Source organism: Melospiza georgiana, chromosome 10 (genome assembly GCF_028018845.1).
Source record: "Melospiza georgiana isolate bMelGeo1 chromosome 10, bMelGeo1.pri, whole genome shotgun sequence".
Taxonomy (NCBI): Eukaryota; Metazoa; Chordata; class Aves; order Passeriformes; family Passerellidae; genus Melospiza; species Melospiza georgiana.
In genome coordinates, this window is record NC_080439.1 from 7,495,430 (window position 1) to 7,505,555 (window position 10,126).

At 46.1% G+C, this 10,126-nt stretch overlaps 1 long non-coding RNA gene across 5 annotated transcripts in view; it reads left to right on the forward strand.

The window, feature by feature from the left end:
- Window positions 1-7,241, forward strand: part of LOC131087745 (uncharacterized) — a 258,869-nt gene extending 251,628 nt beyond the window's left edge. For all 5 annotated transcript variants that reach the window (XR_009114909.1, XR_009114912.1, XR_009114913.1 and 2 more), the window contains 2 exons: window positions 845-936; window positions 6,110-7,241. This is a non-coding gene — a long non-coding RNA (uncharacterized LOC131087745). The remainder of the gene's footprint in view (window positions 1-844; window positions 937-6,109) is intronic.
- The last annotated feature ends 2,885 nt before the right edge of the window (window positions 7,242-10,126 follow it).

A 10,126-nucleotide genomic window follows, 5' to 3' on the forward strand; every position in this document is an offset into this window, starting at 1 on the left:
TTTGTTTGAAAAATGCTTGTGTTAGAAAAAGTGGATTTATCAGCTCAGCACTGTATGGTGCTAGCATGCAGCTCAACAAAAGACAAGTGCTCATTTCAGTAACGCTTGCAGCATTTCATGGGGCCCCCAAATAGGCTGAACAAGGCTTCTCTGGCAACTAACCCCAAGTACAGTGGGAAACTATTAAAGTGGCAGTGTCACTGCTTGGAAAAGGGATTTGGTTTTCTTCCATCATTTATTGCTGCAGGTTTGGTTTTTGTTTTTGTTTTTTTTTTTTAAATTAAAGATTATGAACTGCATTAGGAATTTCCCTGAATATTGGAGAAAAAAAAAAAAAAAAAAGAGGCCTTACTGAAAATTTGTGCTCCTAGAAGTGATTTTTTTTCTCTCATGGTTTCCTGGAAGGTAGATCAAACTGTCAGTCTGCCCTTCCCAAAGTGGATCTGTTTTATGGGGAAAAATAAGATACTTGCAGCTTTTTCAAGTAATACTACAAAGCCAGTGGTGCTGCAGCCTTTCAGGGAGAACTCATTCTCTGTTCAAATCAGTTTATTTTCAGAATGATTTGCTGCTCTTACACTTTCTTTTGTAGCTGCTCTTCCAGAATGCAAATACAACCTGGAGAGTTTTCTGTATTTAATTGAATGTGTCAGGTGGTTGAAATCATGTTTTAAAACCAGCATTACATACTGCAAATGTGTCAAACCCTTTGTTCACATTTATTTAAAACAAATGTATATTTCAGTATTTATTTATTTATTCTCTCTGTTTACACTTCACACAGATGGAAAAGCTACACCAGTGGGTTTAATTTTTGCTGAAATATTGCCTTTTACATTTTTAGGTTCTCATATCCTGGCAAGATGCTACAAACCCCACGTGACAAAGATCAGAAGGAAATACTTATTTGAAGAAAGCTCTGTCATTAGCTGTGCTGTAAGTTTTATAAAAGGCTCTATTTCATAAAATGCAAATTCTGGACTAATTGTTCCTCTGCAAGCCTTAATGGTCTCTGAGCTGCATAGTTAATCTACTACCTGCCTCTACTCACACAGCCAACAGGATTTAGAGCTGGGTAAAACACGCCTTCACACATCAGTTACATCTATTTTAACTTTTCTTCTGACAAGTTCTACTGATTGTTTACTGTAACTTGCACCCAGACAAATGGATTTGGACTTGCACACTCCTAAAGCTGCACAACAGACAAGCACAGCCCCCTGGGGACACCCACCCACAAAAATGTTCTCGTGGGTTCAGCTCCCGTGCGTGGGTGAGCTCCAGAGGCTGGGGGGGAGGAATGGGTGGATGGGATTCCTGAGTCATCTTCTGTTCCCTCTTGGAGAGAGGTGGCTGCAGGGAACTGTCTGCTCTCTGCAGGGACACAGGGCTGTGGTTATCAGCTCTCCAGAGCTGTGGAGGCCACAAACATGCATGCATTGTTGTGCTGCACACACACCATGCACCCCTGCACCTGCAGTGTCCTGCAGCCACCTCTGGGTACCAGCAGCTCACTGTGGTCAGCCCTCTGGCTTTCCAACACAGGTGAGGACAGCACTGAGGCAGCAGGTCAGATCCTTGTATTCAGCTCGGTACTCAGAAAACTGGGTACTTGCTGCAGTGTTTCTGGGGTGTGGGCAAAGCAGAGACCCTGGGTCTTTAGTCAGACCAGGCACAGGTCAGGGACTGAAATATTTGTCCCACACCTACCGCAGCAAAGTTGTGGTTGCTGACTTGAGTGACAGGGGAATATAGGACTGGGATGTCTCAGCCCAAAGTCCTTTAAGCCTTGGCTTCATGGGTGAGATCCTGAACACAGCCAGAGCCTACGACATTAAAGGCTTTATAAAAGCAACAGTGCCAGTTTAAAATCAACCTCCCACATTACCAGCAGCCCAGCAGGTGTAATGTGATCCAGGTTGCCCAAGCCAGTGAGTAAACAAACTGCTGCTTTCTGAATGAGCTGCACCAGAGAAATGCTTCTAACTGGGAATTCCAGTGGCTATTTGCACTAAGTGAGCTGTGCAAATGAACAGGCTCCTATGATTAATTCTGTGAAAATGAGTGGGCTCCTATGATTCTAACTCTTATTCCACACAGGTTGTTCCCTCTACACCCAAAATGAAGCAGGGAAAATGTTGCAGGGAAAAATTTCCCTGATAAGCCTGAAAAGTTTAGTGGTATTGGGCCTGATCTAGCTGCTTGAACTTCAGTGGGGTCTGTTGCTGGGTTTCCTTAAGCTAGAGAAAACAATCCTGCTGCTTCCAAACTGCCAAGTCAGTCAGAGGAATTTAATATTGTCCCTAAAGAAGCTGCTTTGCTGCTCTTCTGTTGGGTTCCCAGTTCCATTTCCAGTAAGCAGTATTAACTTAGGGATTTTATTCTTGGCTATAACGTTGCCCTTTTTTCCCCTTCACCTCCAGCTCTGAAACCATCATAGAGTCTTGCTGTGTAGACCAGCTGAACCTGAATGCTGCATTTTAGATCCTCTTGGTGTTACTGCCTGGCTCCCTAACTGGAGAAGTGCATAAAAGCAAAGAAGGTGGATGTGTCCAAGTAGAGCATGGGCCTTGACAAGTCCCATGGACTTGGCAGATCTGACTCACTGTGGAGTCCTTGGAATGTGCAGACTGGGGGTACACCACACTGAGGACCCAGCAGCCCAGCTCTGTTCCATGGTTTCTGCCTCCCAGTCTGGGTCCCATCCTGCCCCAGAGAGTCTCTCCCCCCTCCCCAGCCCACGCTCCACTTATTCATGAGTTATGATAACATATAAGCAGCTTAGAGAATTCTTATCGGAATAAGTTGAACACAATGCAGCATTTAACTCTTAATGACAGCCACCTCTGACTGTGAGTGACATGTTATAAATTATGTTTGAACTGGATTTTTTTTTTTTCTTCAGAGGCAGATATTCCCTCTACCACCCAGTCAGCCCTGTAACGTTGCACTTGTGGCCTTAATCCCACTTGGATGTGTGCCCTGCTGCCTCCACTTTCCGTCACTTGGGTACTTTAGTATTCTTGAACAAGTGAACAATCTTTGTTTCTGTACCTTATTAGGCCAAAGACCATAGCAGCGAGTGATGGCATCAGCAGGCCCTGCAGGCAGGATTCTCTGCAGACACAGCCAACCTCCAACAAACCCCTTTTTATCCTCCTGTTTCTAGGAAGAATTATGATGGTGGTGCCCTGCTGTTGATCAGTCAAATCTGTGGTAGGCCTAGAGATAAGTCCTGTAAGTGTGGTGTACTGTAAAACAGCGGCTCCCATTCATTAGTAGCTTGTGTGTAATAAACCACCCAAAGGAGGGGGGTGGGGAGGGAGAGGGACGAGCAGCTGCAGTGTGCAGGAACAAACAACACAACTCATTCTTGGGAGCCAAAACTTTCTAATTTGCTGCTGGGCTGCTGGGAGCACTCAAATTCTTTCTGATAATACGCTCGTGCCCTCAGTGTCTCTCCTGGAGTTTCCCAAGTCCTGCACTCTCGGGGTCCCTGAGTCTGGGATAGTTTCACTTTGAACCCAAAACACAGAGGGGAGCTGAGTGGGAAGGAGGGGAAAACACCAGTGCCCAGTGTTTGCAGACTCAGGCATAAGAAAGCTGTGGACTCCCAATCATTCTGCTGGGAATGGCTGGTGCACGGATCTGCTTGTGCAGTGGGTAAGCAAAGCATCACATGGGCTGCAGAGCAAGCAGGAGGCAGGGAGCAAACCCAGGGCTATCAGGGCATGCAGGAGGACAGACTGTCTCAGATGTGTCACTGACTTAGAGAATTCTTATTGGAATAGGTTGAACACAACGCAGCATTTAACTCTTAATGACAGCCACTGGAATATTTAGGAACCTCTGTCTCCAAAGAGGTAAAATCTTCAAACAAACCTCATATGATTAATAGCTGAAAAATTATTTGGCTTAATCTGTTCTAGTTTTTTTTTTTTTTTTTCACAAGTTCTGGTAAATCTTTACAGCTTGCAGGCAGGTGAATTTAAGTGGAGTCTGCTAAATATAATGTAAGATGTTGCATGTGTTGAGACATCACTAGTGCCTAATATTTGCATAGCTGTGAATACGTTGGTGCTTTTGGATCTCAGCCTTGGACCTTCCAACTGCCTGTGGAACATTTCAGACCAGGATGTGAAATTATTGAGTGTTGCACAACTGCTCTCATAGACCAGCCCTTTGTGCTGAGGTTTGTATTATCACAGGAAAATGAACTTATTTTCAGATAGCTGCTGCTCTGGAGGAGTGCTGTACCCTCACAGGAGATGACAGTGACTGCTTTTTCCAGGGATGTACCAGGCTGTGATGGTGCCTGGGCTGTCTCCTAACATTTCTATAGACAAGGGCTACTTTAATGGCAAATTCAGGCAAAATGCAAGCACTCTTTATGTAGACAAGGCAAAATCGCAGATTTGAGGTTTTCCACTCTCCTGGAGAAGATCCATCTCCCTCCTCTCTGGGAGGAGCTGTGCTGTGAATTTTAAGCTCTGAAATGAGAGGGGCTTCTGCTAGACTGCTGCTTGGTAAAGTTACTCAGTGAGCTGAGATGAAAACACCCTGAAGAGCATCCACAAAACACTGTTAACTAAACCTGGGCATAAAGTAGGTTTTTTATCTTCTGAAACCTCAAGTAGTACAGCTTAGGTAGTTCTCATTGTGGCATTCTGGCATTTTGAACAAAGTCAAAATAATTGACATTTTGGTTTTCCTTCCCCAGGTTTAGGTAGGTAGGTGAGTTTATAACCAAAATTGGCTGCTCACTGTCCATTCCCAGCACAGAGCCTGACTTCTCTATGCTGTTTCCAGGATTTTCAACTAGAATTGCAACAAGGGGCTTTTTATGGGAATCTCTCCATGACTTTTCAAAGAAAATTGCAAAGGTAACACCTCTGGTAATTGCTGCACTGTGTAAGTAGATGAGAGAACCATCAATTGGAAAACTCCAGCACTGGTCAGACTGCCCTGCTCCCTGACAGCACACAGCAGGTACCTACCTGTGGTCCTGTTGTCAGCAGGTTTGAAGTTATAGATGAGACCAGCAAATTCAGTGAATGTTCTGGGTAGCTATGAAATCAGGGGGTGGAGGGTTTGGTTTTTGTTTTTTTTTTTTGGGGGGGGGGGGGGGGGTTGGGGAGGGTTTGAGCCCCATCCCCAGCACAAGCAAAGCCATGTAATCCTTTCTTTTGCAATTAGAGCTGAAAAATAGCCCCGGGCCAGAGCACTTGCACAAGGAGCAATTAGACAAGCTAGACACTGGGAAAAGCTAAAAATAGTAAATAATCTGCCTCCACAAAAATACCTTGAACCATTAGAAAAGAACATTTTATGAATTTCCTGGGAATCATTTAGTACTTTAATATGCTCACAGTGTTCTGCCTGGAGGGACTATATTCCAGCTGCTGTTTGGCAGAGGTAAACATGAGTAACATGACTCTCTTCTTACACTTGAGACACTGAAAAAACCTGAGTAAGTCCTGAGATTTTCATGCCTAGCCAATTGAAATTGGGGTAATGAGTGGATTCATATTGAACTGAGAAAAAAATATGCCCTAGTGCTCTTTAAGAGACAATGTCCAAGAGGTTGGGGGTAAAAATTACTTATTTTTGGTTATTTAATGTCTCAGCCTAGTCACCTTTGAAAAATAAAGTAATCTATGATATTTATCCATTAGCTGAATCCAAACTATTATAAAAACTCTCCCTTTAGAAACTATATTATTTGAAAAAGAGGATGACAACTGCTGACTTTTTTTGCAGCACTCCTGAGCTGGATGAAATGTATAAACAAAAAAAACCTAACCACAGCAGAATATTTTTAGTCCTTTGCAGGGACTACATATGATGCTATTTAACTAAGAATGCCTCGAAAAGGATGATTTGACTGTTTCTGGTTAAGCTTCTGATGCAGGCTTTAAAAATGCAACAAAACTCAGACCTGAGGTTTGCGGGCAACAAACCAGAATTAGCAGTTTGCAAATACATGTGAGAAAGGGGTTGAAGGTTGCTACAACATTTTTCGGGTTTTTTTGCTGGTTACTTGTGTAATACTGTTTGAAAAATGTTGTGAGTATTAAATCACATTTTGTTCTGTCTTCTTTATTTACAGGAGATACTTCAAGAGGAAAAAAAGCTATAAATTGAAACAACAAATTGTGAGCATCTGTGTGCACATCCCTGTGCCTCCTGGTACCACTGCTGGCACACGGCTCTCAGGAGGAGTTCAGTGATGGTGACAACGCAAATTTCAGTTCCTGTCCCTCTGTTTCTGAGTGGGGTCTGATGTTTGTTCCCAGAGCTGCTGGTCCCCATCCCAGCACAAGGCGCTGCCCGCAGGGATGTGACGCTGGAATTGCCGGAGCTCTGTCCCCAGCGCTGACTCGGAGCAGCGATGCTGGCGGCGGAGGGGCAGCGTGGGGCCGGCCGGGTGCCGGGACGGAGCTGCGCTGGCCCTGGGGCTCTGCGGGCGCTGGGCACCCCCGGGGGCTCCGCAGGGTTAACCCGTTCTGTGCCGTGCATCCACACACACTGTTTGCTCCCACTGCCGAGATCCAGCCCATCCCCCGGCCCATGTGAAACTGCACAAAGACTCTCCTAAACGTGAATTTAAAACGCTTTCAAATTGACAACCTCCTTTTAAATAAAAACATTTATGTTAAGCGAAAGGCATGTTTGCCTCTACAAATAAATGGAATTATGGTTCTAAGACCTGACTTAATCCTGAAGTTCTTAGACTGCACAGTAAGTAGAAAAGAAAGAGGATTGTTTGGAGGAGCAGAGGTTAGCGGGATCAGGCTCCATCTTACATCTTCCTGCTCATTTTCCTTCTCGCATTCAATATACCTTTCTCAGAACTACCTCTGTTTATAACAATGCCAAAGTAACTTCATGTCTATTACCTAATTGAAAATAACGAGGGATGGTACACAGTGTGCCCATCCAGCTTTCCTGCTGGAAAAATTTGAGGATTGCTAAACAAACAAAAGATGCTCTTCCTCCAAATGTATTCTTATGCTAAAGTCATGTCCTTTTGAAATTAATTCCAGGATTTCTCTCAAATGTGTTGTAATTCTTTGTTCTTTTTCTACACTGTTTTCTTTGTGAAAATGTATTTTAAAATCTGCGTGGAGGTTTGAAAGGGTTTGAGAGAAGATGTTTACAGAGTAATATTGCCATTTGTATGTGTTATATTTCTGAAAATGGAATTTCTAATCAGACAACATTAAAATACTTTTGTATTATTTTTTGTGTGGTTTCATGACATTTGCATGTTTCCAGCTCTGATTTTGGTACCCATGTAGCCAGGCTAATTAGGAAAGCAGGATCCTAAGTTTTATTGTTACTCCATCCAAGTCAATCTGTTCTATAACCCCACCTCTGGTCTTGGTGCTGTCTGAATTCAGTGGTTTTGGTGTATTTTTTTGTTTTTCTGTGGAAGCCCTGAAGTACCTCTGTTCCAAGTTGGGAGATTTCATATTCAGGACAGTTAAAGCTGAAAGAAGCCTGGGCAAGAGGAGAGATTTGTTTAGTAGATGTGTTCAAATGAGTTTCTGCCAAAGACTAAAATGAAGACTGAATGAAATTTATTGTGGCAAACTTTCCTGTGTGGACTGCAGAAAAGCATCTACACAGAACTGGACCTGCAACTCCCCGTCCCCTGTCCCTCCCAGCACCTTCCTGTGGTTCCCTCTGTCCCACAGAACAGGGAATGGCTTTCTGCCAGCTCAGCAGGGACCTGGCTGGGGCTGCCACCTGCTGCAGCCCATGGAGACCCCAGGACAGCCCCAGGGCTGCTGGGCTGACCCAGCTGGTGAGACCCTCATTGCCATGGAGACTGGGTGGGCAGTGCTGCCCTGCAGCAGCCCACATCCTGCCTGCTCCTTCCTGCCCACTCGCCTAGGGTGAGCTTGGGTACACATCACTTGTTTGAAACAAATTTATTGGCTGTGGTGCCTGGGCTTTGTGCACAAGGACAAATTGAGCCAGAAATCCAGGGGATTTCCAAGCTGAAACTCCACCCCGTTGCAGGATCTGGCTCTTGCTGTAACTCTGAAGTGAAAGAAACTGTCTGTTGTCACAAAATAAAGCAGTGTTTTAATGTTTTGCCACTGAAAATTTTCAAAAGCAATGTTTGAATTAAAAAAAAAAGTGTTTTTTTTTTTCCTCATGAACATGCAGCATGGAACATTTTAGCCAGTTCCAGGTTGAACCCAGCTCACTTTATCTTTTTAGATTCAAATTTAAACTAGTTTCTATTCAAAGTTTTTAAAGGGACACACACAACGTCATTCTTCAGCGTGACATTTGAGTCTCACCCCCTGCCAGGAGGGATACCTTAACCTCCCTGTTACTGAAAAGACCAGAGACAGAAAAATAGCTTGGTTTTTTTTGTACATCCCTTCACATGGCCACTTGCTACTACTTGGAGTAAAGTGAGTTCATTGTAACTCCTCTCTTTTGTGTTTCACCTTCGGTTTGTATGGGACTTTCTGTAGCTGTACAGACATGGACATAGGAAAAAGGAAACAGCAATTTCTGTCTGCCCTCAGGATAATCACTGCGTGGATTATGGAGCAGCATGGACTAGACCAAGGCAGACTAAGTGAAAAAAAAGATTTTTTTTAGGTGATTTTGGGGACCATCAGTTTATTTATGTCTCCCCAAAGAGAAACACTAAAAAGTCAGGTTAAACCATCCCTATGTGTCAGTGGAGCTGTACTACAGACTGTTTTTGCAGAAAATGCTCCAAACTAGCTCTGAAATTGATGTGGATAAATCTGAAGATATTTTTGACGTAAGTTTTTGAAAGCAGAAATCAAGGAAGAGCTTTTATTTGTTTGTTTGTTTTGTGACAGGGAAACAGACCACAGGTATGCAAAACAAATACATTATTAAAGTGCTCCCTACATATCTCCCTATCTTTCTCAAGCCATTCCAACCAAAAGCTTTTGTAAGCATGTGGGGGCAGCACTGACCTTTTAATTCTGTTTACATGATGGCTAGAAAAAAGAAATCCCTGGTCGAGGAGGGTCTGAACTCGTGGGAGCTGCCTCAAGACGTTTCAAGCAGCTCTACCTCAAGGTGTTTCTGCAGCAGCAGCGCTGGCACGGCACCTGCAGGGCTGTCCTGGGCCGGGGGAGACACAGGGACACTGACACTTGTCCCAGGAGTCCCAGGAGAGGGACAGTGCTCTGTCCTGTGCCTGAGCAGGACCTCAGGGCTTAAAGCTGCCTCAGATTGTGGCAGCTGGAGCCCAGCACCGGGGCTGGTGGTTGGGCTGTGGTTCCTGGGGTGCTGTCAGCAGGCTGACGAGTTTGGGGGGTGCTCGCTGCATCCAGAGTGACCTGTGGGGCTGCCCTAAGCTCAGGCAGTGGCTCTAGGCTGGGAGCACCGAGGTCTGCAGGACGGATGTTTTGGAAGCAGCCTGTGCTGCACCAGGCACCCTCTTTCCACCAGTCATACCCGGTGCCTGGGACCCGGAGGAGAATCTCTGTGCCCCCCTGGCAGGGACAGGCCCAGTGCCCAGAGGAGAATCTCTGTGCCCCCCTGGCAGGGACAGGCCCAGTGCCCAGAGGAGAATCTCTGTGCCCCCCTGGCAGGGACAGGCCCGGTGCCCAGAGGAGAATCCCGGTGCCCCCTGGCAGGGACAGGCCCGGTGCCCAGAGGAGAATCCCGGTGCCCCCTGGCAGGGACAGGCCCGGTGCCCAGAGGAGAATCCCGGTGCCCCCTGGCAGGGACAGGTTCGGTGCCCAGAGGAGAATCCCGGTGCCCCCTGGCAGGGACAGGCCCGGTGCCCAGAGGAGAATCCCAGTGCCCCCTGGCAGGGACAGGCCCGGTGCCCAGAGGAGAATCCCGGTGCCCCCTGGCAGGGACAGGCCCAGTGCCCGCGGGCTCAGCGCTGGGGTGGGCGCTCTGTGGCCTGGCTGCTCTCCAGCTCCCCTCACGCCAGGGCAGCCCCACAGCCCCCGCTGGAGTTGGAGGTCGCTTCCTGATGGTTTTGCTCCCCAAAGCAGATTGTGTGGGAACCTCTGCCCCAAGAGACATCTGCAGCTGTGCTGGAAACCCAGGTCCAGGGAGGGTGAAGCAGAGGTAATATCCAACAGCAAAGGAAAAAGAGAGAAAGACA